Source organism: Leptinotarsa decemlineata, unplaced genomic scaffold (genome assembly GCF_025532065.1).
Source record: "Leptinotarsa decemlineata unplaced genomic scaffold, Ldec_3_MD MMD2_tig00026375_RagTag_RagTag, whole genome shotgun sequence".
Lineage (NCBI taxonomy): Eukaryota > Metazoa > Arthropoda > Insecta > Coleoptera > Chrysomelidae > Leptinotarsa > Leptinotarsa decemlineata.
The window spans coordinates 773,685-797,366 of record NW_027412711.1 but is presented as its reverse complement, the minus strand read 5'-3'; the positions used below and the strand labels follow the sequence as shown (position 1 = coordinate 797,366).

The 23,682-nt window shown below is 34.6% G+C and overlaps 1 protein-coding gene and 1 long non-coding RNA gene across 5 annotated transcripts in view; one reads left to right on the top strand and one right to left on the bottom strand.

Annotated features, from left to right (window-relative positions):
• dally (division abnormally delayed protein) overlaps positions 1-23,682 on the top strand; it is a 670,712-nt gene that overhangs the window by 521,084 nt on the left and 125,946 nt on the right. The window lies entirely within an intron of this gene.
• On the bottom strand, positions 14,390-16,557 carry LOC141486920 (uncharacterized). 2 transcript variants are annotated; one of them, XR_012468116.1, is made up of 5 exons: positions 16,000-16,557; positions 15,594-15,799; positions 15,429-15,517; positions 14,992-15,189; positions 14,390-14,524 (listed from the first exon to the last, which is right to left on the bottom strand). It is a non-coding gene; the product is annotated as an uncharacterized lncRNA (long non-coding RNA). The 2 variants fall into 2 exon arrangements; XR_012468115.1 differs by having other exon boundaries at positions 15,429-15,521; positions 16,000-16,556.

The window sequence follows — 23,682 nt, the reverse complement described above, 5'->3', positions numbered from 1 at the left end:
CGAGGTAATGTTTTTCATGGAGTGATTGTGAAAAATGAGCGAGCTACAGTTATAATTGAAAAAATCAACTGTCATTCAAAACAACGAATTTAAAACACATATTCTGCACGTACTAAATGAAGAAAAAATATCGAAAACACTACTTCATGCGGATCATATCTATGAATGAAAAATTTTTTGAGTCGAACAAAAAATATAGTATACAACCACAAACTCTATACATATATAGAACAGAGAAAAAAAGCAGTACCAACCTTAATTTCGTACAATTTCAAATGAAACAACACGATAGCGTATTTTCCAAATGCTTCTCACGATGTTGGCTGTCAATATCCTCTGCGGCGTCTCTACAGGTGAATCTGCTATTTTGTTATTTGGTTTCCTCTCCACGGCTGAACTTGAATTTTAGGAAATCCACCTGCGAGAAACCAAAAATAAAAAAACAATTAATGTTTCAAATTATACGAACACTCTCAATAAACGACAACATGAATGAAAGTTATTCGTAACTTACTGTGCGTTTTATTCTACTAGAAAGCTGTTCACAAAATGAGCTCCTGTTTATTACATAATAAATGTGTATACAGACAAGATATGGCATTGTCAAAGACAAATACATAAAATACGAGAAAAACTCTTATTCAGCTTGGATGTTTCTCGAGTGAAATTCATAATCATGTTTTCCGGTTCTGAGGCTGCCATCTAACATCAAAACAAATTGTACGATACAATAATTACTGTAAGAGATAGTATTCGAGAAAAATGGATGTCAGCAATTACCGGTTCTTATCTTTTATTCATTATTAAAGATTGTATGTATGTAGGATAAAAATAGTAGTCCAGGTTTGGCCTGAGGAATACGTAAATACCTCTGAACCGTTTTGTATAAAAAATAATTGAAAAAACGTTAATCCTCAAAAAGTATGTATGAAAAAACACTCAAGTATATCAGTCTGAGAAAATTTTTGGAAAATTAATGATAATTCAACAAAAACTCTCACAACCTCTGAATTAAATTGAATTTGAATAAATTCTTTTGTGAAAAAGTCAAAAACGTATAAAAAATCTTGCAATAAAAATTCATAAAGTGAACATGAAAAACACTTACTTCCAGATAAAATCGTTGCACTTGTCACTAGTATCACTGACACAACTAACCCATCATTTCGCCTCGCAAGAGGTATTTATAAGAAAATAAGTGATGACATATTTCAAAACCAAACAAAGAGCCTTTGTTTCGTCGCTTTGAGAACTGCATATCTCTGGGTGCTGATTCAGCATTGACACTGATCAATGTCACCTTAGGTAAGAATAGGAAAATAGGTGATGACATATTATGCAATCAAACAAAGAGCCTTTGTTTCGTCACTTTGAGCCACGTGTCTGGCTTTATCGATAAGTGATAACGATAATTCTACATACCTATATTATATCTTTTTATCAACTTGGAATCAAACAAAAAATTTACTGTTTCAATCAAAATATTATTTTTTTTTATTGAATTTCATAATTGTTGTCTAATTAGAATACATGCTGACATCGTAGATTCTATGATAACTCTATAAACGTCAAATTCCATTTGTGGCTTCTTTTTCTCTTGCCTCGTTGCGTATTCTGGAACAAATTCAACAGTATTTCGTATTTAAATGACGAAGATCTTGAAATATCTTTTTCAATTCACATTTGAATGGTGTATTCTTTGGAATTGCGCCTGCGCAAATACTGCTAACTGACCCTCATTGACTGATGCCGAACGAATCGATTCCCATTGTTTACATGTATAAACACTAGCTTTCACGGATACTTCCTTGGAATTTCACCCACATTTGGTACGTTCACATAGTGAACAGAAATTATTGTAGTCGCAAGTACAAAATTTGTTTTTCAGCGTCGTTGACGACATATTCTACACTCTGAGGCTGGAACACTTTGTCTTGAATGTGTAAATTATTCAACTGCTTGAGAACCATTTTCTTTTTCCTCATATAATTGGATATCATCACTTATTTGTTGGACTCGTATCTCAAATTCCTCTACGTCACGCCTGTATTCTCTGAATGCCATTATAATACTAATTTTTGTTTACCAACGACGTACGGAACATCGTTTTCCTTCGAAACTTATACAAAACAACGTATTTTGAAAGGTCATTGTCGAATACTTCGCCCCCCCCCCCATTGCCCGCACGTTGAGTCCACAACGCGTAACCCCTTGACACTCTTGGGTGTCCTCTTTCTCCTGATGATGCTAACTTGGTTAACAAAGATACGAGAATTAGTGCCCTTTTGGCATGTTGGAATGCTAGACTTCTGATAAACTGACATGTTTGTTCTTAAATGCTATATTTTGACGCACCCTGTACACTTCGACGTCATGTTTTTTTCTTTAAATGATGTATTTGTGAGATATCCCGTACACATTCGTATTCCTAACCCTTCATTTCCTAACCGGCAACGCTACATTACTCCATAAACAATGATTTATCGTACAACTGGCAACACCTGCTTGCGCTAGCAATCGGTAAAACCTCGATACCATCTCCATCTCTCTTTGCCTCTATTACTTCACACGCGTCTCTCGCTCATACACATCTTTACATGAAATATTAATTATTTCCCAAATCTAAGTATCCGGCAACGCTACATTGCCCCATACACAACGATTTATTTGTACAACCGACAACACCTGCTTGCGCTAGCAAGCGGTAAAACCTTGATACCATCTCCACCTCTCTTTGCATCGATTACGTCACACGCGTCTCTCGCTCTCACACACACATACACATATTTACATGAAATATTAATTCTTTCCCAAATATGAGTATATTTTCCTATCTTCAACATGATAATGATGATTACAGTCTACGGAAATTTAAAAAAATGCTGTCAAGTATAATGAATGAGTCAATTTCGGTCCCGACAAAACTAACGCTATAAATACCCAACATTCGCAGTTACTTTCAATATCTTACGTTGATGTAGAGGCTAAGGACAATGCCTACCGCGCGGACGATCCAGGTTCGAATCTCATAAATTTAAACTTGTTTTAATTAAAATCACGTGACTGAAACGAGACAAGGAGACCGAGTTCCATGCTTGAATCGCTACGATACTCGTTCTATCCTGCGTCGATGACATCACACGTTTCTCTCTCCCACTCACTGAAGTTTCTCTCTGAGATACTTACCAGCGACGCACGACCTTGAAGTGGTCCAGAATCGGTGTTGTTCATCTACTCAAAAGTTCTGCAAAGTCACAAAGTATTGACAAATAGCAGTTTACATCTTCTGATGTATTTGAAACCATTCGAACAGAACGGAAATGTTTATTTTCTGATAGTTCTGTCAGTATCAACTAACATGAAAATTGATTGAAATAGTTGCAAAATGTTCCATCTTGTTCCACAGGCAGTGGTAAAATATTATTTTACGCTTGAGAAAGCTATTGTACAGCAAAATACCTGTTGCGGTTTTTGTAAAACCCTTTATAGTGAAAATCATACGATAATCTGTATTAAGAAGTTTTGATATGGATTTTCATCAAGTATCGGCCAAAGTAAGGGGGCCTCCCCTATCCCCCAATCTCACGTGAGATTTTTCAAAATGTGGGTTTCTTACGTAAACACGTTGGATGGTTATTGTAAAAAGAAAAAAAAAATTGCTTCGTGCTTTTATTCACGACTAGTTAAGCAATCAATATTGCTGAGAGTTCAATTATAAGTGTAATAGAATTTTAACAATAGAATACTCAAATCGTAACTACTGTGATTAAAAAAAGAATATCTACTCTAATTCAGTCCATGGAGAATCTTGCGCGGTCTCAAGAGAGACTATTGGAACCAACATGTCCATATGATTTTCAGTAAAATCATCTGCTCCTTCAACTTCGTTCTGATCTAGCCACTCTAAGCCGTTGGCGCTTGCGCACAGTAACTCATTAGCTCGTATTGTGACAATCCGTGAGGGTCGCACTTTACGGAACATACGGCGCTTGCTTAGCTGGTGCAATGTGGGCTGCTCGCCTGTGCTCTGCAGCTCTTGTGCTAGATGCAAAGTTAATACCGCATGTACTGCAGCATCTTTTCTCTGAATCATCTCGTACACTTGGGCAATAGAAATCATAAGGCGTGCTGATTAAGGCATTCAGCGGTTGAATCGGTAGGCAGTGGCGTATTAGAAATGGAGCAAATGACTTTCCGTCATGCTCTTTAAAGTCCGGAATTGTCAAATGTCCAGCAATTTGACTGATAGGGTATGGAGGTGGCAGAAAACGGTCGTGAAGAATCGAACGAATTAGTGAATGATCTTAATTGTATTACAATCTGGATTAAATGGACCAAAATAGTATTTTTTTTTGTTTCAATCAGAAAAAAAATTGCGTGATATTCGCCGGGACCCCCCACTCACCAACGTAAGATTAGATGAGATTTGACTCGACCCCTCCCGCCTTAAACACCTCACGTAATTTATGGACGCCCCCTAATTGAATAATTACTTTGTATCGGATGATGAGGTGTGCTGTGAACCGTTAATGCTCATCATTACGAAGGCCTTAGATGAACTAATTGGAACAAAACTGGTAACAATAGACATTATTTGTGATTCATCATCTTATGGGTGCGGCAGCTGGTTAACGGAAAAACAGATTTTAAACAGATTTTAAACCCATCAGAAAGTTTTCAAACATTTGGGGGTTGACGAAGAAAAACCGTGCGTTGATAACTTATTTGTATCATGGTCTCTGATGATTACCTTGATATTTTAAAAATTTTGACAAGTGTATTGAATACTTGAAAATGACCGGTCAACCTGTCAAAATATTTCTTCTATTCATATAGAGTTGTGTTGGAGAACAATGATTATATTTTTTATATAAAAAAAAAATTATTATTTTTTTTATGTTCCTCATCCATTGAAATGTGTAAGAAACAAATTTTATCAACAATAGTTTTGTACTGAATGGAAAGAACATATATATGCTTTTCCGACATAATGAAAGTGTATGACCTGGATAAAAAGAGCACAACAGGAAAAGCGTTGTTGAAACTCACCGATAAACACTTCAACCCGAATTCTTTTGAAAAAATAAATGTTAAATTAGCTACCCAATTATTAACCCATATTGTTTATGCTACCATAATGACATCCACGAGAACCGGTGAATCTGTTTCGAGTACAGCTGAAAATACAGCTGACTTTGTTGTAACAATGGACAATTATTAGCATATGTTTAAATACAAAAAATCCTTCAATCTTGTTTTGAGTGATACCAACCCGGAAGTATATGTTGCTATAAATGCAGGGTACGACTTAATGAAAAATCTTTATAAAGTTGGACAAAAAGGTTAATTAACCAGACGTGATAGTTTTGGAGGATTTCTTGTAATCATAAATGCAGTGACAATTTGCAAGTTATCAAAGAAATAAGGTTTCAGATATTTTTTCACAGGAAGACTGATTCAGGATCCACCTGAAAATCAATTTTCTGTATATCGTTAGAGGGGAGGATATAACAGAAACCCAGCAGTATAAGCATTTCAATTAGCTTTTGAAATCAATATAGTCACCAATTTAATGAAACCACCTAGAAGTGCCAATGCAGGCAGTAAACCAGATGATAACGATAACATATTTGTACCAGCAGATGAAAATGAAGCTTTGTTGAATGTTGAAGAAAATTCGTCATCCTTAGAAACGGATTCATCCAGCAGTTCTTCTAATTATTCTGTATTCCATTCGAATTATGATGCCACATTAGAAAAACATTCCGTTGTTTACTTTGCAGGTTATTTGATCAAGAAATGTTTCAATCATTTCGAATGAAAATACTGTGAAGTTACTTTGGAAATTTCCGAAGACATTGACAGTGAAGAAACGCTTGTGATATTTTATGAAAATTACGATTTGAAATACGAGAGTGGCTTGAAAACTCCAACACCATTATTGAAAAACTTCAGTAAAAGTTTTCGACAAACACATAAGCAAAAATTTGAAAAATTGAAACATCTTTGAATAGAAAATTATCAAGAATATCTAAAAATATCTTCCAGAATGGAATACAACAAATGCAATTTGTTGTAAAGATAGGGAATATATCTTGAATTTTTTATTTTGTTAAAAACTAAACAGTCAACGGAAAATGTTAAATTATCAATTATTGAACGTAACTGAACAATCCATCAGTATTGCAATGAAACTATTGTTATCCCCACCCCAAAAAGAGCAAAAATCGGCAGAATGAGGTTAATAAATCGATTACGAATTTGTACCGACATACAAACATCATTATTATTATTATTATTATTATTTTTTTCACCGTAGTGTGCGCTGGTCAGGCCCTATCCCCCGAAGCCCCGATACATTCGGGAGGGCGCGCCAGCATGATCAACCAATGACCACTCCCCACACCGTGAGGTAAGTGATCATTGGGTCCGAGAATCATGTGCCCTGAGCAAACGCAGTGAGCTAAGAATGACAGCCTTCTGCATCTGTGCGGCTAAGATTTCTGCCTTAGTGCGGCAAGCCGGTATGATTTTGAGATTCGAGAGTAGAGAAGACATCATTCCACCAAGGACTCCAACAATCAGAACGACCATCTTGACAGAGTGATCTGGATAGAGTCTGCGGAGTTCGAAGAGAAAATCTCGATATTTTATCCGTTTTTCCTCCTCTTTTCTGACGATATTCGTATCGCCAGGAGCTGAAAACTCCACGACAAATATCGTTTTGGTCTAGTGGTCGAGAACGACTACATCAGGCTTATTAGCTTGTATGAGCCTGAGGGTGGGGAACGAATAGTTCGAATAAATTCGGCACTTCTCGTTTCCCACAACGGATTCAATATCCCCCGGAGCGTAGGGCAACACCGGTGTCTCGTCAATACCGTAAGAGTGCCGTAGATGGTAATATAGCACTCTTACGGCCGCGTTATGTCGATGGATATAGGCCGAGACCGCATATGCTGTACATGCTGATAGCAAGTGCATTAGGGTCTCGGCAGCTTCGCGGCAGGCCCTGCACCTTGTGTCAGGAACCTCTATACCCATCACGCGACTGCGGTAGACTAACGTGGCAAGCCATGATGAACCCCTCAGTTTCCGACTTCAGCCCACTCGACCTGAGAAAAGCGAACGTCAGGCGCTTTGATAAGCCAAGGTCTTCAATATTATTGAAGAAGACCCCATGCATTGGCTTATCCCTGTGTCTCCGCAGAAGTAAGGTAATCTCTGCGGCTTTTATCTGAGCTTTTTGCTGAACGGGTTCCAACTCGGTGACAGAGTTGTAGTCACCTCGTTCAGAGTCGAAAACTATACCGAGTTCATCAGCTGCTCGAGCAGCTGCCCTAAGGAGAAATGCTCCAATTCCTGCTCTCTCATGGTCACGGACCATGCAGAGAAGGGGATCCGAACTCCTGACGACTTTACAGGCTGTATCCAGTACCATTCTGTCATGTAGACACTCCAAACTCAAAAGTCCACGACTTCCCTGTTGTCGGGGAAAGTACAACCGTGGAACGGACGATTTGGGATGCAAACTCCTATAGAGATGCATCATTTTTCGGGTCCTTACGTCGAGTTGATACAGCTCCTCCCGAGTCCACTTCACTACTCCAAACGAGTAGAGTAAGATTGGAACGGCAAGCATATTTGTTGCAGCAACTTTGTTCTTCCCCGACAGCTCCAATGACCAGATCTGTCGAAGTTTGTGCTGATACTTGCCGCGGAGAGAGTTTTCACTGCGGTTACCTCTTGTGAGTGGCGTTGTTCCACCCCGAGGTAAGTATACATCTCTCCGGCATCCAGATGGTGTAGGATGCTTCCATCTACGAGCTGCACATCCTCTCCGTAGTCCCCGCATCGTCCTCTTTTGAGATGAACCATTGCACATTTGTCTTTCCCGAATTTCATACCGATAGCATGCGTGTACTCTTCCACCACCCTCAAGGACTGATGGAGATCCTTCTCTCCAGAGGCATAAAGTTTAAGATCATCCATATAAAACAGATGGGTGACCTTGTGCCTCCGGTTTCCGGGGGTGCCACAGTTATACCCTCGAGCGTTTCTGAGCGCAACGGATAATGGCAATAGTGAGATGCAGAATAGAAGGGGACTGAGGGAATCACCCTGAAATACACCCCTTCTGAAAGTGACCCACCCTCTTTGGACTCTTGCTTGACCAGATGTTATGGTGAAGCGAGTTCGCCATAGTGGTATCAGTTGTTCAATGCATCTCACTATGTTGTCGGGTACCGCAAGGCATCTGAGCAAATGCAAGATGAGCTCATGCGAAATTGTATCAAATGCCTTACGGTAATCGATCCAGGCCATAGAGAGGTTACGCTTATATTGTATCGAGTCCTGCGTTACACATCTATCGATGAGCAGGTTCTCTTTACATCCAGCGACTCCTCTCTTCGACCCTCTCTGCTAATATATCCGTTCGAACACTCGGTCAACTGCGGTAAGTATTCGTGTGTATAAGATGCTTGTAAACAACTTATAACACGAATTCAAGCATGTTATCGGTCTGTAATTCTTAGGAATCGACAAATCTCCACTTTTGGGGATGAGAACGGTCCGCCCCTCGACAAACCAATCCGGAATCGGCTGCTCTCCGTCCAGCCATAAGTTGAAAACTCTGGCCAGATGGCGGTGGGTACTTGGTAGTTTTTTCCACCAATAAGTGTTCAGCCCATCTGGGCCTGGAGCAGCAAAGTTCTTGGAACCAACAAGGGCTCTTCGAACGTCATCTGGGGTTATCGGGTTGCGCAGTTCATTGAGCTCAGGCTGTCGAAGCTCTCTGTTGAAAGCTTCGAACTGCGCTAGGGCTGGAGTGTCTAAGTTGAGTGGCTGCGGGTGTTCATAGATATCCTTCCAGAAAGATTCCACCTGATCAGCAGTCGGCGGGTTATCCACAACACGTGGAGGCTCTTGGAATAAGCGAGAAGGTTTCTCGCGGAACCTAAGATTTTCCGCGATACTTTTCGCTCGCCTCACTAGTGACTTCTTAGCAGCCACTAGCATTCGTATCCTATCAAGGCAATGCTATTTGGTGGTCAACAGCACGCCTTGGCTTAGAGTGTGGTCGTAAATTGGCGGCTATTCGCCGCACTGCGGGCGTGAAAGGCCTATTGGCCGCTCTGTAGTCCATCACACATTGGATACGAGACGCGTGTTGTCTCGCCGACGTGATCTTAGCCTCCGTCTTGTGTACACGCCGTTCAATCTTCCGAACCGCAAGGCCGGGATTTCGTCCTTCCGATTCGGAAAGCGATTGGACGACGTTATACACGGCGATGTTGATTTGCCAGATGTCAGCCTCTTCTGTTAGAACACTATGAACCTCCGCATCCAAACAAGCCAGTTCTTGTGGCTTCAGGGGCCTAATTCTGTGGAGCGTCCTGCGTGTTCTGATTGTCGTCTCCATTGGTGGTATGGTGCGAGTCTCCTCTCCAGCCGTGCCAACGGGTGGTAGAACTGCCACTTCTACCACTTCGTTAGCAGACTGGGGAGGAGCTATATAGCCCTGCCGCCAAAGATAGGATACGTAATCCCTAAGATTTTGGGCGGAAAAGGCGGCATGCTCCGGATGTGTTTCACACCACAGAGCATGCAATCTCGCCATGTACCCTCTTCGCGCGGACTCACTACTCTCGTAGCATTGTATAAGGCTATCTCTCAGCTCATGCGTCCACTCAAAGCGTCCGTTGTCGTTGCCAGGGTTGTCGTCGGTAGGCAAATCATCGTTATGGACCCCACCACCTTGCCTCTGACCCCTCCGAGCGGGTCGATTGTGGGGGCCTCTGCGTAAATTTCCCTTTCATTTGACGTATTGTGCATGACGATTTGATCATTATTAGCGAATATACAACTTAGTGCCCCTCTGACATGTTGCGGACATCTTTGTTTTTTCTTTCTCGATGAATTCTGCATTACGCGATGATGTGACTGTTCTCAACGAAGATACAACTTAGTGCCCTATTGGCACTTTGTCGACGAATTCTGCATTTCTCTTCCTTTCATTTAACGTGCTGCACGTTGAGAACAAACTATTATTAACGAAAATTCGGATGAGTGCCCTTCTGACATGTTACGCCATCTTTGTTTTTCCTCTGTCGATCAATTTTGCATTTGTTTTCCTTTCATTCGATGAGCTGCACGTTGAGATTCGACTATGATTAACGAAGATGTGGCTTTGTGCCCTTCTGACATTGTTTTTGTTTTGTCTTCGTTTCCCCTTCATTTGATAAGCTGAACGTTGAGGTTCAACTATCATTAACGACGATGTGGATTTGTGCCTTCCTGACATGTGGCGCCATCTTTGTTTCGATACATGTCGATACATTCTGCATTTATTCTTCTTTCATTTGACATGCTATACATCACTAACCGATAATTATTAGCGAATATACAACTTGGTGGCTTTCTGACAGTTACGACATTTTTTTTTGAAATAACTCATTCATTTTAACGAATCATCATTCATTTTATACCACGCTACCGCCTCCTACGCTGACTACGTCACTTCCAAATTTTAATGTTTTATCCATGGACGTAGAAAAATAAATGGACTCGGCAAACCAATACCTTCAACACAGAATATTTTGAAGTCGCTCGGTGCGGAGGCAAGCGGGTTACGGGGAAGGATGAATCTTGATAGACTGTGACATACCCTCCAAGGACAGTGGCGCACGCAATAAATTCAATATGGGCAATGTAAACGAAAATATGCAAAATGTTATATACTTATGAAAACTTCAGAGATCTATTCATCAATTATTGTTAGAGATCATAGATATTTCCGATATCAATTACAAGAAAACTTCATTGTATTCGAAATAAATATAATTACTCGAAAAAGTCGGTTCTTTTAAAAAACTGTTGAAAATTGATAAATAAAAAAAGAGGAAAAAGGAACAATGTTTTAAATTGAGTATTTTGATCTATTCTAGTTCTATCATATTGAAGGTACAAAATGACAATCACAAAACGGTATTTCTTTATAATTTTAAGAGTAGATGGGTTACTAAAGTAATTAGTAAGAAGATAATATTAACCTTTTGATTGAATTTACAATTTGACTGTCTAATTTTACTTAACCCACCATTATTTTGTCGTATCAGACTTTCTCTCTCTAACAACAAAAATCATCAAAAGTGTCATTGCCTCTCTTTGAAATCAGAACTCATTGTTAGATTTTACATCAATTATCATTTTTGTACTATCACCAGATATATTTTGCAACTATATCAACTTCATAAGGCTTTCGAAAAAGCTTGAATTCGACCTCCTGCACGAAGAGGAAGTCTTTGTTTGCATCTCAGATGGTATATTTTTCTTGTTCTGAGGTAGGATTGTAAATTAAACAACTCGAGTTTAAAGAATAACTGTAATGAAACAAATAAAACAATACAAAATAAACAACAATAACAATAAAAAAAATTATTACAATTTGAAAAGGAACCAAATACAAATATATCCATGAATCCATTCCGAATAATATTATATGAAAAATAGTGTCGGTTCACAATTGAAACTAGTCAATTAAAAATTAACCTTTTACAATTATATAGTATTATATAATCATATTGAAACAACTACCCAATAATTTTGATAAATAACCCTCTCGATAATATGAATGGAAATATTTTTCAGAAATAGTTGTTTGAAATTAGAAACTTCGAAGAAGATGAAAACCCAAACACCAAACTGAAATCTCGCACTCTACATACGTTTCGCTAACCAAGTTAGCGCTAACTTGGTTAGTGAAACGGGCGTCGAGTGCGAGTGATTCCAGTTTGGTGTTTGGGTTTTCATCTTCTCCGAAGTTTCTAAGAGTTTTATTGATTTCGAAACAAAACAGTTTTTGTCAATATACACCTAACTCGTTTTGTTGATGAATCTAATTTAGAGGATGTTTCATGATGAATTCTAATGTTGAAATATTTATTCAAAATCAGTTTCAATAGCTGCACCAAAATAATCATATATTTTTGGTGTCATGTTTTTCAGAGTATTATTGACCAAAATATTTATTAGGTTTTTTATTCTATTACTGAATATGTTGTTAGTTTTATGGAAAAATCTAAAATACTTTTCAGCAACAACACAAACTTCTACTACTTACTTTGATGCCTTAGTGAAGTTTCGATATTCCTTTCTTATAAGCAGTGTAGAGGTAGTCTCATCATTTTCATCAAATAGAAGTGACTTACATCTAAAACATGAAACAATATTTTCCAGGCTCCTCGACACATAACCCGCCATATAACAGACAATATCATTAACATAATCTGTTGAACACCAAGCAGAAGAATGGAGAAAATCCAACGCTCGTATGTCTTCACTCAGTTTATCCTCAAATATTGCTTGGTCAGTAGTCGAAGAAAGATCTTCCCCATTCTCACTGATGGTAACTCGACCACTGTTACAAAATAATATCAAGGTTGCATCTAAGTTCAAAGAATTTCCCGTATCTCCAGCTTTTATTTCTGAATGAACTATCAACCTGTTATAAGCTGACTCAAATTGTCTAACAGTTGGATTGTTATTGAATCCCCCACGACTTCTAACTGCTCCAAAGAACAATTCAACATGATCCTGGGATAATTTATAAGTTAGAATATATTTCAGTTTTCCAGATTCGACATAAGATTTGTAAAGGCCTTTGAGGCTCTCTATACAAATAAGAAATCGTAAAAAACCAGTTTTTCTCTTTGATTTCAATACCTCAACTTTTCCTGTAGACAGATGCAATATATATTCCTAAATAATGTCAAGATAGTCGAAAAATTACTTACTCGTTACAGAAGACAAAGGTTTTTTATAATTATATTTAACAAATCTATTTTTTGCATTGAAAATGTCGAATAAATCATTGAAGTAACGGGCGAACAATGCAGTTGCTTCCGATCCTTGGAATTCAGGCAGTAATAAATCTTTACATAGATATATCAAAGAATCTGCTACACTTTTACTTAGCGTTTGTGTGGCGATTTTGACTTTCATTTTTTCTCTAGTCCACAGTATGTGACGTTTTCGCAGTTTTGTTGCATCATGTAACCTCTCATTATATTGAATGTTAACTAATTTGTCAAAATAATCCCATCTCACTTGATTTTTATCAGAGTCTTGCAAGTTCTTATAAGATTCCAAACAATTTCTTACCAATTTTATCATATGACATGGATCTAGAAATAAATATACCTTTTGCTTCGTAACAGGATGATTAAAATGAGTTTTCATTGGTGAAACATTGAAATCTGCTCCCAGAATTGAAACCATCTCGAAATTGGCTGCAGTACCATCAAATGTTATAGAGGACACAATTACCCCAGTTTCATCAACCAACTCTAAACAGTTCTTAACAAGACCAGCTTTGTCAGGTCCAGAAAGACCATCTAAGAGAAAATATCCAACAGGTATTTTCCAACAACTGTTCAAACAAACTAGCATAAACACCAACACTTCTTTAGCTTCAGGAAGTTGATCGCTATCCAAATCAGTACCAATATCTACATACCCACAAAACTTTTTGCCAGTCCATTTAACTTAAATTACAAATAATATCACATTTTTTTTTATTTAGCTGCATCAACTTTCAGTTTCAATGCTGTTAACGCTTCTTTTGTCCACCCAGGAGCACCATCAACTGATTGGTACCGTTTTGATAAAGTTGTTGGGTGCGGTAAAGAATTATTGAATGTCGTCCTAACATAATCATATGCCTTAGTAGAATAAAATCTCAGAGTTAGAGCAAATGATCTAAGTGCTGGTGTATATTTTTGAGTTCTGACATAGAAGCCTGCAACAAAAAATATGCTAGATATCTTTGAAGATCAAAAAGTTGTTATCACATGATTTGTCATAATCGAATTTGAATTCTCAAAAGAACATAAAATAGTAAGTTGCTGGAACTTTCAACTTCTCAGAATGAGTCGATTATTCATAAAAGAAAACTTTTGTTTCAATTCCTTCACAGATTGTTAAGATGATAAACAAAATAAAAATTTTAGAGTTAGTGGAAAAAAAGAGTTTTTTTATATGTTTAAACTGTACCTATAATGCTACTTGAAATGTGTATAGAAAAAATAAACACAAAACACAATATATCCCATAATGCGCTACATATTATAGCACCGAAAATTTTTCAATCACTTCCTTATGACATCAAAGATGACTATTTCATTATCATTATCATATTTTCTGCTCGGCAAAGAAGTTCATGAGCAATCAACTCTACAAAAATCTATAATTTTCATACAATTTGTTGTGGTGGTGAAACGGATTGAAACCTTATCAACTCACTCTCAATGAACTTTCACAATCTTCACGGACCAAAGATTTACCTTTCAAATGGTTTATCAGTGAATTCAAGTTTGTCACCTTGGACCGCAGTTTCCGCACTGACTGTTGTAAAGTTCTAATTTTAGTTTTCTGGCTTGTTAATTTTTTTTTCATTGTTTTCAGATTTCTTCTGACCTTACGAGGAGTTGAAAAATCACTGGTAGCTAGGTCATCAGGAGCTCTGAAATGAATATAAATAAAATTCAGTTTTTCTTCAAAAACTGTTCATCTTTTTTTTAAATTGTTATATTGAAGTTTATTAATTTAGTATTATTTCCCTAGTATGAACATCGTTCATGTTTCTTGGGATTAATAAAGAATAATAATAATAATGTTAAAGCTGTTATTTGTATTCACAAGCATGCACATGTCAAAGAACATGAATTCTGAATATTCTGGAAAACTATAAGATCAGACTGCAAATATCAATAATAATTAATTTACATTGAAATGACAAGCAGAAAAATACTGGCCTAAAATATCAAAATGAACTGAAATCATTATTATTATTATTATTGAACGCATGTTGTTACCATTGACGGATACAAATTTGGGAATCGTGATTAAAATTAGCTTACAAATATAGCTACCCCATTGCTTGTGATAACTTCTTAAAACTATTTCTCTGTTAGATTATTCTTCACTTACTTTCTCTTCTGCAAATTTGTGGGCGAGTCTGTTTCCTTTTCTGTGACTAAGTTATGGATTAGTTCAGTTTCTGATGCAGTCAATGTTTCTGAGCTAGAATCAATACATTTTTCATATTCTCCTCTTGAATGTGTGCCCATTTCTGGAGTCAGAGTATGAGATATTTCGGTCTGATGAGTCTGCACATTGCTTCTTAATCTAAAAATTATAGAATGCTCAGATTGGGCCAATTTCTAAATGGAAAATACTATTAGTTTCAAAATCCCACAGGAAACATTGGAACCAATTCAGTTTTCCTTTGATATTTTTTTAGCACTAAGAGTACAAAATTACGTGAGCATAAAAGATCATTATTTGATTATTAGCACAATACCAGGAGCAGAAATATTTATAAAAATGAGCCTCAATCATGTTACACCACCTGGTTTTGATCTTACCTCTTTAGTGGAGGGTCATCAATAGACTTGTCAACTTCCAAAAAATTGTTTTCTGAAGCTGTATCTGTTGAATCTGTAGATGAGTCATCCTTTCTGAAAAAAGTTCATTTATGTTACGAAAAAAAATATTGTTAGAAAATGATAACTGTTGGATGATTACTATACCTTGAAGTTGAAGGAATATACTCTTGATTAAAAGACAAAGGACGGGCACCTTTTTTCAGGAATATTTTCCACTGGGTTTCACTTCAAACGCTTCTCCCTCAAAATGAACGGAACAAATTCTTGCATACTTTAGAGTATTTTCGGGGCATTGCTTCAATCCCAAATTCTCAATTTAAACTGCTCTTTCATTGGCATCAGTTGGAAATCTGAAAATTTTTGCTCTTTATTCATTAATACGTGTAGATAGAAATTATTAGAATTTGTATATTTAAAATATTTTCATCTGAAAACATTGCATTTCACTGCGTGCCATACAAAATGAATTTCGGTTTCATTTTGAAGTACCTATCTATAGCAATTCGAAACTCATTGTGACGCCTATGAGCAAAAACCTGTATTCACTCACCTGTGTAAGGTCAATTTTTGGTTAGAACATTGAGATTGCTTGCAAACCCATTATTAGTTTCTATCTATTATTTAACTATATATAAACCAAACCCAGTAACAAATTCACTATTTTCAATAAATATCACAAACCAAACTATGTCAACACGAAGTGGAGGGAAACAGTAAACACTCGAGGATAACATAGACAAACAAGGCAACAGTGTTGCCAATGGGAATTGTACCCCATGCATACCAACCTGTCGCCGATGTAATTATTCTATTCAATCAACTGTTTCTCTTTCCTTCTCTCTCTCTCTCACTAAATATATCAATATAAAGAGAGATATCCAAAATCCTTGCAGAATATCGAAAGTCCTTACAAATTCCTTGCATATCTTTATTACTGCATTTTAGTTTCTGAATAATCGGATTACTTGCAAATGCAGTAATTACTGGCAAATTGGCATCACTGCAAGGCAGGTAGTAGGCTTCCAAACGACAAATTCGACAGTGTTGCCACGAGTTCACTTGTAACGAACTGTGCCGATTTATATGGTGATGGCAAATATTTTCGAAGTGAATGTGGCACTAGTTTAGGTTCTAATGTCTATTATAACCTCATGATAGAGGTCATAACTTCATGCTGTTGAATGTAATTTGTTAGTTTTGAAGTTCCGCACAGCATTGGTGATATTAAAGAAATATCACGGATTCAATATGGCAACGTCCATATCCACATCGTGATCTTAGAATGCTCCCATTCACCGGCTTTATTTAATGAGGTAAACAATTGAGTTCATTTATTTTTCTAGCGAAACGTGTTAGGTGATAGATGACTGTCGTATTGAAACATGAAAACAGCTCCAATGACGATGACGTCACACGTTCCCCCCACTCCTGTTTGAACCAAAAACTGCAATATATATATATATATATATATATATATATATATATATATATGATGTGTTGTTCTTCCGGGTGTTCACAACGTAGTACACAACGGATGAACACCCGGAAGAACAACACATCATATTCTACCATCCGTGAAAACCTACATTGTAATATATATATATATATATATATATATATATATTTATATATATATATATATATATATATATATATATATATATATATATATATATATATATATATAAAATATATATATATATATATATATCGAGGCGGTCCTCGATATATATATATATATATATATATATATATATATATATATATATATATATATATATATACATATAATATATATATTTTATATATATATATATATATATATATATATATATATATATATATATATATATATATAAAATATATATATATATATAAAATATATATATTATATGTATATATATATATATATATATATATATATATATATATATATATATATATATATATATATATCGAGGACCGCCTGCCCGTCAGTACCGGGCAGGCGGTCCTCGATTGAAGACAAAATGAGAAAAAACCAAGAAAGTACTTGATAAAAATAGCTGCGTAAACGCAAGCTATTTTCATGGAATTATTTTCCATCAGCTTGACTAGTTTTTTTTCTTCAATATACATCTACAGAGTGAGGACTGTAGTATTCTCCTAGCGAAGTGAGGTCCGTATATATTTTTCAAAGATCCTAACAATGTGAGGACATATATACACGTATTAATTCATCATAAAGGCAAAGTGAGGTCCATTAAACGTTGCCGAGTTTTTCACATGTGAAACAGATGGATGCAAGATCGACAAGAGATATGTATATTAGCGAAGATTCAAAGTTTGATTGTTGCGTCGTGGAAACCACTACGTAATTCAAGTTAGTATTGATTAAAATAAACTAAAATATACATGTTGTTCATGTTTTGAGTATTTCAGTTACACAAATACAATTTTCATGGTGGACAAAAAAACATAAATTTTGAATATGGTGAAAAATAATAACGAGGTTTTAGACCGGTTGTGGATTCCAAAATATTAAAGAAGCAAGGGACTTGGCAGGAATGAGATCAATAGTCTAGTTCACATGTACCATTTTCTTCTAAAATTTTTATATAGTCTCCGAAAATTACGATCAAGGTGTCATTGGATTCACATTGTCACGCAGAAAGTTTAAGGATAAGTTTGAAAAGGCACTGAAACAAATTACGAAAATCATAAACAAAATAGTTAAAAAACTTGAGGTTTGGTTTTTTCTGAATATCTCGAACAGTACTCAAAATTTTTGAATTTTAAAAATAGATAAAAAAATCATCAAATATGCTAAAAAAACATTTGAGTCCCGGAGCAGTACCTCTACTATTTATCATTTTTACAGAGCCCTGAAACTAGAGCAAAAACGGGTAGCCTGGCTTTCGCGCGCGGGGCGTCAATCTGACACAGCAACAACATTTTTTTCAACATAATAAATATGAAAATTAAGGAATGAAAAAATGCATGCAGTTTTGGAATAGATTAATGAACAATAATCCACGATAAAAAAAATTGCATCCCAATTTTTTCATTAATTATGCATTTGTTAGTTAATAAATAACTGTTAAATAACTAATTAAAACCCTACAATTGTTTTCACTTCGTGAAGTTATTCTCAATAGGCTAACGATTAGATCGCCTCGCTCCGTTGCATTTACATGGGTGAATTTAAAAATATTTTTGTTATATATTTATTGAATAAAATTATGATTTTCAGAGAAAAAATTTAATTATTGCTAAAAAATGCGTTCATTTATCAACAATGGTTTTTTGCGTCCAAATATCAAAATTAAGGAACCATTTTTTTAAATCATGAATTCTATTGTTCTACGAAATTTAAAAAGAAATAGTTTTTTAATTATTCATTCAAAAAACAATTTGTTATTAATAAATTAGTTTTTTCCATTTATTTTTTTTATTGTTGTTGTTTATGAATAGAAAGTGGGCATGTCGATTTCCCTTGTGAAGTTGCTATACCAGGTCACAACGAAATCATTGTACATGGCTCCATTCAATTGTTCATGTAGTAAGAAATTTGAAATTCGGAGTTCTTCGAAGCTGATATTTTTTATAATAAACCTTGTGAAAATCTTCACAAGTCAAGAATTTCCAATAGGACTGTATATTTTTTTCAAACATTGGATCAGAAATAAAATTTTCTTTTCAACAATATAACACATATGGCCATTTTTATTTGAATATGGTGGTACTATGACATCAAACAACTCTATATAAAGAGAAACTAATGACGAAATTTTTTCAGTTCTTCAATAAAAGTCAATGATTGAAATTTTTCAGTTATCAACGAACTCTTTACTGAATTTTATTATATGCCAATTTTCACTTTATTGGTCTCAAAAATCTAAATAGGAAGTGGTATTTTCTGAACTTCGACATCGAAGTGTACCTTTGTTACTACAAAAAATGATACTGTACTGTCCATTTATCTGTACCGGTGAAAAGTGTCATTTTTATGAATGAGAGCTTTGACACTTTCACTTTTTCACTGGCAGAGAAAAATAAACAGATTACTATCTGCGACACGTTTTTGTAGTACAAGAGAGTTATTTCGAAGTCGAAGTTCAAAAACTACTAATTTCTATTTAGATTCTCGAGATAAATGATGTTAACAATGGCGTTTAAAAAAAATTGATAAAAAGTACGTGTGTGAATGAAAACTTCAATTTTTGAACTTTTATTCAAAAAGCAAGCAAACTTCGATACGGAAGCGCAGAAGGGCCACATATTTTTATAATTTGTTTCTTGGAAATTACGACTTTGAATCTCGAAAGTCGAAATTTCGTGTTTGAAGTCGTAATTTCCAAATTACGAGATTTCTCGAAATTTCGAGAAAAAAGTCGAAATTTCGAAATTCAAAGTCGTAATTTCCGAGAAACAAATAATAAAAATATGTGGCCCTTCTGCGCTTCCGTACTCCGACGTTAGCATCCTACATCGAGTTTGCAATATTTCTGTATGTGAGAAACAGTTTTGTGGATGAAATTAAACATTTTCAAAAACCAATGTAAAAGTAAAAGTAAGTAAAAGATTTTAATTGAGTTGAATTTTTCATTTAGCTCTTCATCAAGAGCGATAAAACCAGTAAAAATATATTCGATCACTTATTCAAAACTCAACCATTCTTTGAAGTGGGAAATTCAACATACTCAACTGATGTGATTATCAAAAATTACAGCTAATACAAGTGGTGAAACGGCACAGCAATAGTGTGCCAGCAGATCTTGAATTCGAATCTGCCTATGACTACATATTTTTCTCGAACGTCGCTAATGTCAAAACGAAAACAACAAATGGAATAGAATGAGTTGAATCAGTAATTTCACATTCAAATACAGGACCATTTTGTTGTCTCTTTAATTTCACAACCATTGGTATTAACTGTAATCAATCATTTAGTCTGGGCTTTAAGTTTAGATTCGTATTGAATGGACATACTTTTAGTAAAATTAAGTGGTTAGGCTCATTCGATCCGGAATATTGTCTAGATCATCGTGAAAAAAAAAGTCAATTGGTTCATACAAATTCTAAAAGTTATAAACAAATGAAGACCCTACAAAGCAGTGTTCGGTTTTGTTGTTTATAGTTCGTAAACTATTAATATTTTTGAATTTTGAGAAAAATTCCTTGAAGAGGAGGAAATTTACTGAAAAAAAGTTTTGACTTCCGAAACGGTATCTCCAAAATTTATAATTTCAATTTAACGCTGAAAATAGCCGTCCGCGCACCATTTTCAGGTTGCGCGCACGGCCTCTAAGCAAGTACGTAACTTGAAAATAATTTTTTTGAGGTACTTAAAGTGAAAAGAAAAATTTAAAAACATTAACGTTGGAATGTTTTATTAAAGTTAATTTTTCAATAATTTGGACAATAATTTGTTAATACAAAATTTTCTAGAACTTCCTTTATTGTTCAAAGTAAAATAAATATTCAAATAATTACCATGCAATCATTTCGCTCCGTAGAGACCTTCTTAGATACATTGCAAGATAAAAGTTCTGAAAATTTTAATACTTTGTTTATAATAATTTTTTTAAATAAACAAAGAAAGAAAAAACACAGTAATGTTGTGAACATTTTTTTTCTCATTTATCATTATTTTGTCGATAAAAGACATTTATAAACTGAAACAAATAAATTGTTTATACATTTTTTTATAAAAAATGGCCTATTTCAATATATGAAAAACAAATTGCAACTTTATAGAGAATTGTCGATTATAATTTTTAAAAAAATTCCTAATAATAATAATAATTGTTATAGATACCTATCTACTGTTCAAATTATTAGTTAAGACTTTTTTTTTCTAAAATCATAATTAACAGTTCTCCAAAAAATGACAAAAAAGATTATAATAACAATTTCATTGTTTATCTGCTCAATAATTTGTTATAAACAAATACGCAACTTGGCTCAATTTTTTTTTAATTATAAAAATTATAAAAACAACCAAGAGCATACAGAAATCGAAAACAATTTTATTCCATTATTTATTCAATTTTGAAAATACACGTGCTGCAAAAGTTGCACCAGCTGATCCATTTGTTGACTTTAATGCTTATATAACTTTTAAACTATTAGAGATACGACAATAAACATTCAGGACATTTTTGTAGATAATTAAATTATCTTTCAAATGTCATCTCGCATATATTTTTTAGTTATTGTTATTTTGTTGTTTTAGGAATTTGTTTATAAAAATTAACGATTTCCTCGGGTTTTCACAAATTTTCAGGCTTACAGCTCAGTAAATAATGCTAATTCGGATACTGAACTTCAGAGCAATTTTGTTATCGATGTGAAAATGAAAATAATGACTCTGATGATGGAGATGAGGATTTCGAATACGGCATGGTCACTGATCAACAAAATAAAAAAAGTCAGCTTATCAAAAAATTATTAACCGAATCTTCGGAGCAGATTCAGACGAAAAAGAAATGGAAGAATCTAGAGATCAAAAAGAAGATGAAGCAGAAGAGAAAGAAGAGCAAAAAATCGAAAACCTCCCGAGTAACAAATGAAAAAGAATAGCACGTTCACTTCCAAACCTAGATATTGCAAGTACATACTTCAAAAACTTCCCCCCAAAAAACAGAGGAAAAGACAAAATTAATAAAATAAACTGACTGCTTCATTATTCTTTTATTCTTGATGTAATAATAACGAAATTCTGTATTTGAAAGGAATAAACTGCTTTCAGTTATATAAATATCATATCTACTCCCAAAATTTAGCGAAATTCATTAATAGCTTATGAAAAAATGAACAAATAAACAGATAATCAACTGCAACTGTAAGATAATTTATAGTTTAACAAAATTGCTCCGGAGTTCAATATCCGAATCCGCAATATTTACTGAGCTGTAAGCCTGAAAAGTTGAAAAAACTCAAGGCAACCAAATGCCTAAAACAAGAAATAAACAATAACTAAAAAATATATGCAAGGAAAAATTTGGAAGACGATTCAATTATCTACAAAAATGATCTGAATGTTTATTGTCGCATCTCTAATAGTTTAAAAGTTATACGAGTATTAAAGTCAACAAATCAGCTGCTGCGACTTTTGCAGCAAGTGTATTTTCAAAATTGAATAAATAATGAAAAAAAAAATTGTTTCAGGCATTTTTATGCTCGTAGTTGGTTTTGTAATTTGTATAACTTTCAAGAAATAAATTTAGCTAAGGTACTAATTGTTAAGTCAATAAACAATGGAATTGTTAATGAATTTTATTCTGTCATTTTGTAAATAACTGTTAATTATGAATTTAGAAAAGAAAAAAATGTCTTAACTAATAATTCAATTAGTAGATATATAAAAAAACTATTATAAACAAAAAAATATTATTCGTAAGAATTTTTTTCAATCATAATTGACAGTTGAAATAATAAACAAATGGAGATAGAAATTATTTGTTTCAGTTTATGAATTTCTTTTATTGACATAAAAACGATAAAATAATGATGAATAAAGATATTTTTTGTACAACATTATTGTGTCTTTTCTTTTATTGTTTACTTTAAAAAATTATTATAAACGAAGTATTTTGTTAATTAACAATTGTTTAGATTATTGAAAAATTAACTTTGATGAAAAATTCTAACGAAATCAGTTCTCTAAGGTGTTTAGATCATATCATGAATTTTTAAAATTTTTCTATTTACTTCACGTACCTCAAAAAAATTATTTTCAAGTTATGTACTCGCTTAGAGGCCATGCGCGCAACCTAAAAGTGGCGCGCAGGCGGCTATTTTCAGCGTTAAATCAAAATTATACATAATGGAGATACCGTTCCGGGAGATACCGTTCTTTTTTAGTAAATTTCCTTCTCTTCAAGGATCTTTTTACAAAATTCAAAAATATTTATACTTTACGAACTATAAACAACAAAACCAAACACTGCTTTCTAGGGTCTTAAATTGTTTATAACTTTTAGAATTTTTTATGAACAAATTTACTTTTTTTCACAATGATATAGACAATATTCCGAATCGAATGAGCCTAACCATTTAATTTTACAAAAAGTATGTCCATTTAACACAAATCCAAACTTAAAGCCCAGACTAATTCATATAAATGTATTTCTGAATTCGTGAACTCATATACTAACAAAGTCACCGACAAAGAGAGGACAGCGCTATGTTGCGACATCTCCGGGTCTCACTTTGCACGCAGCAAATAAATCGAAGGCACCTTTGGAAT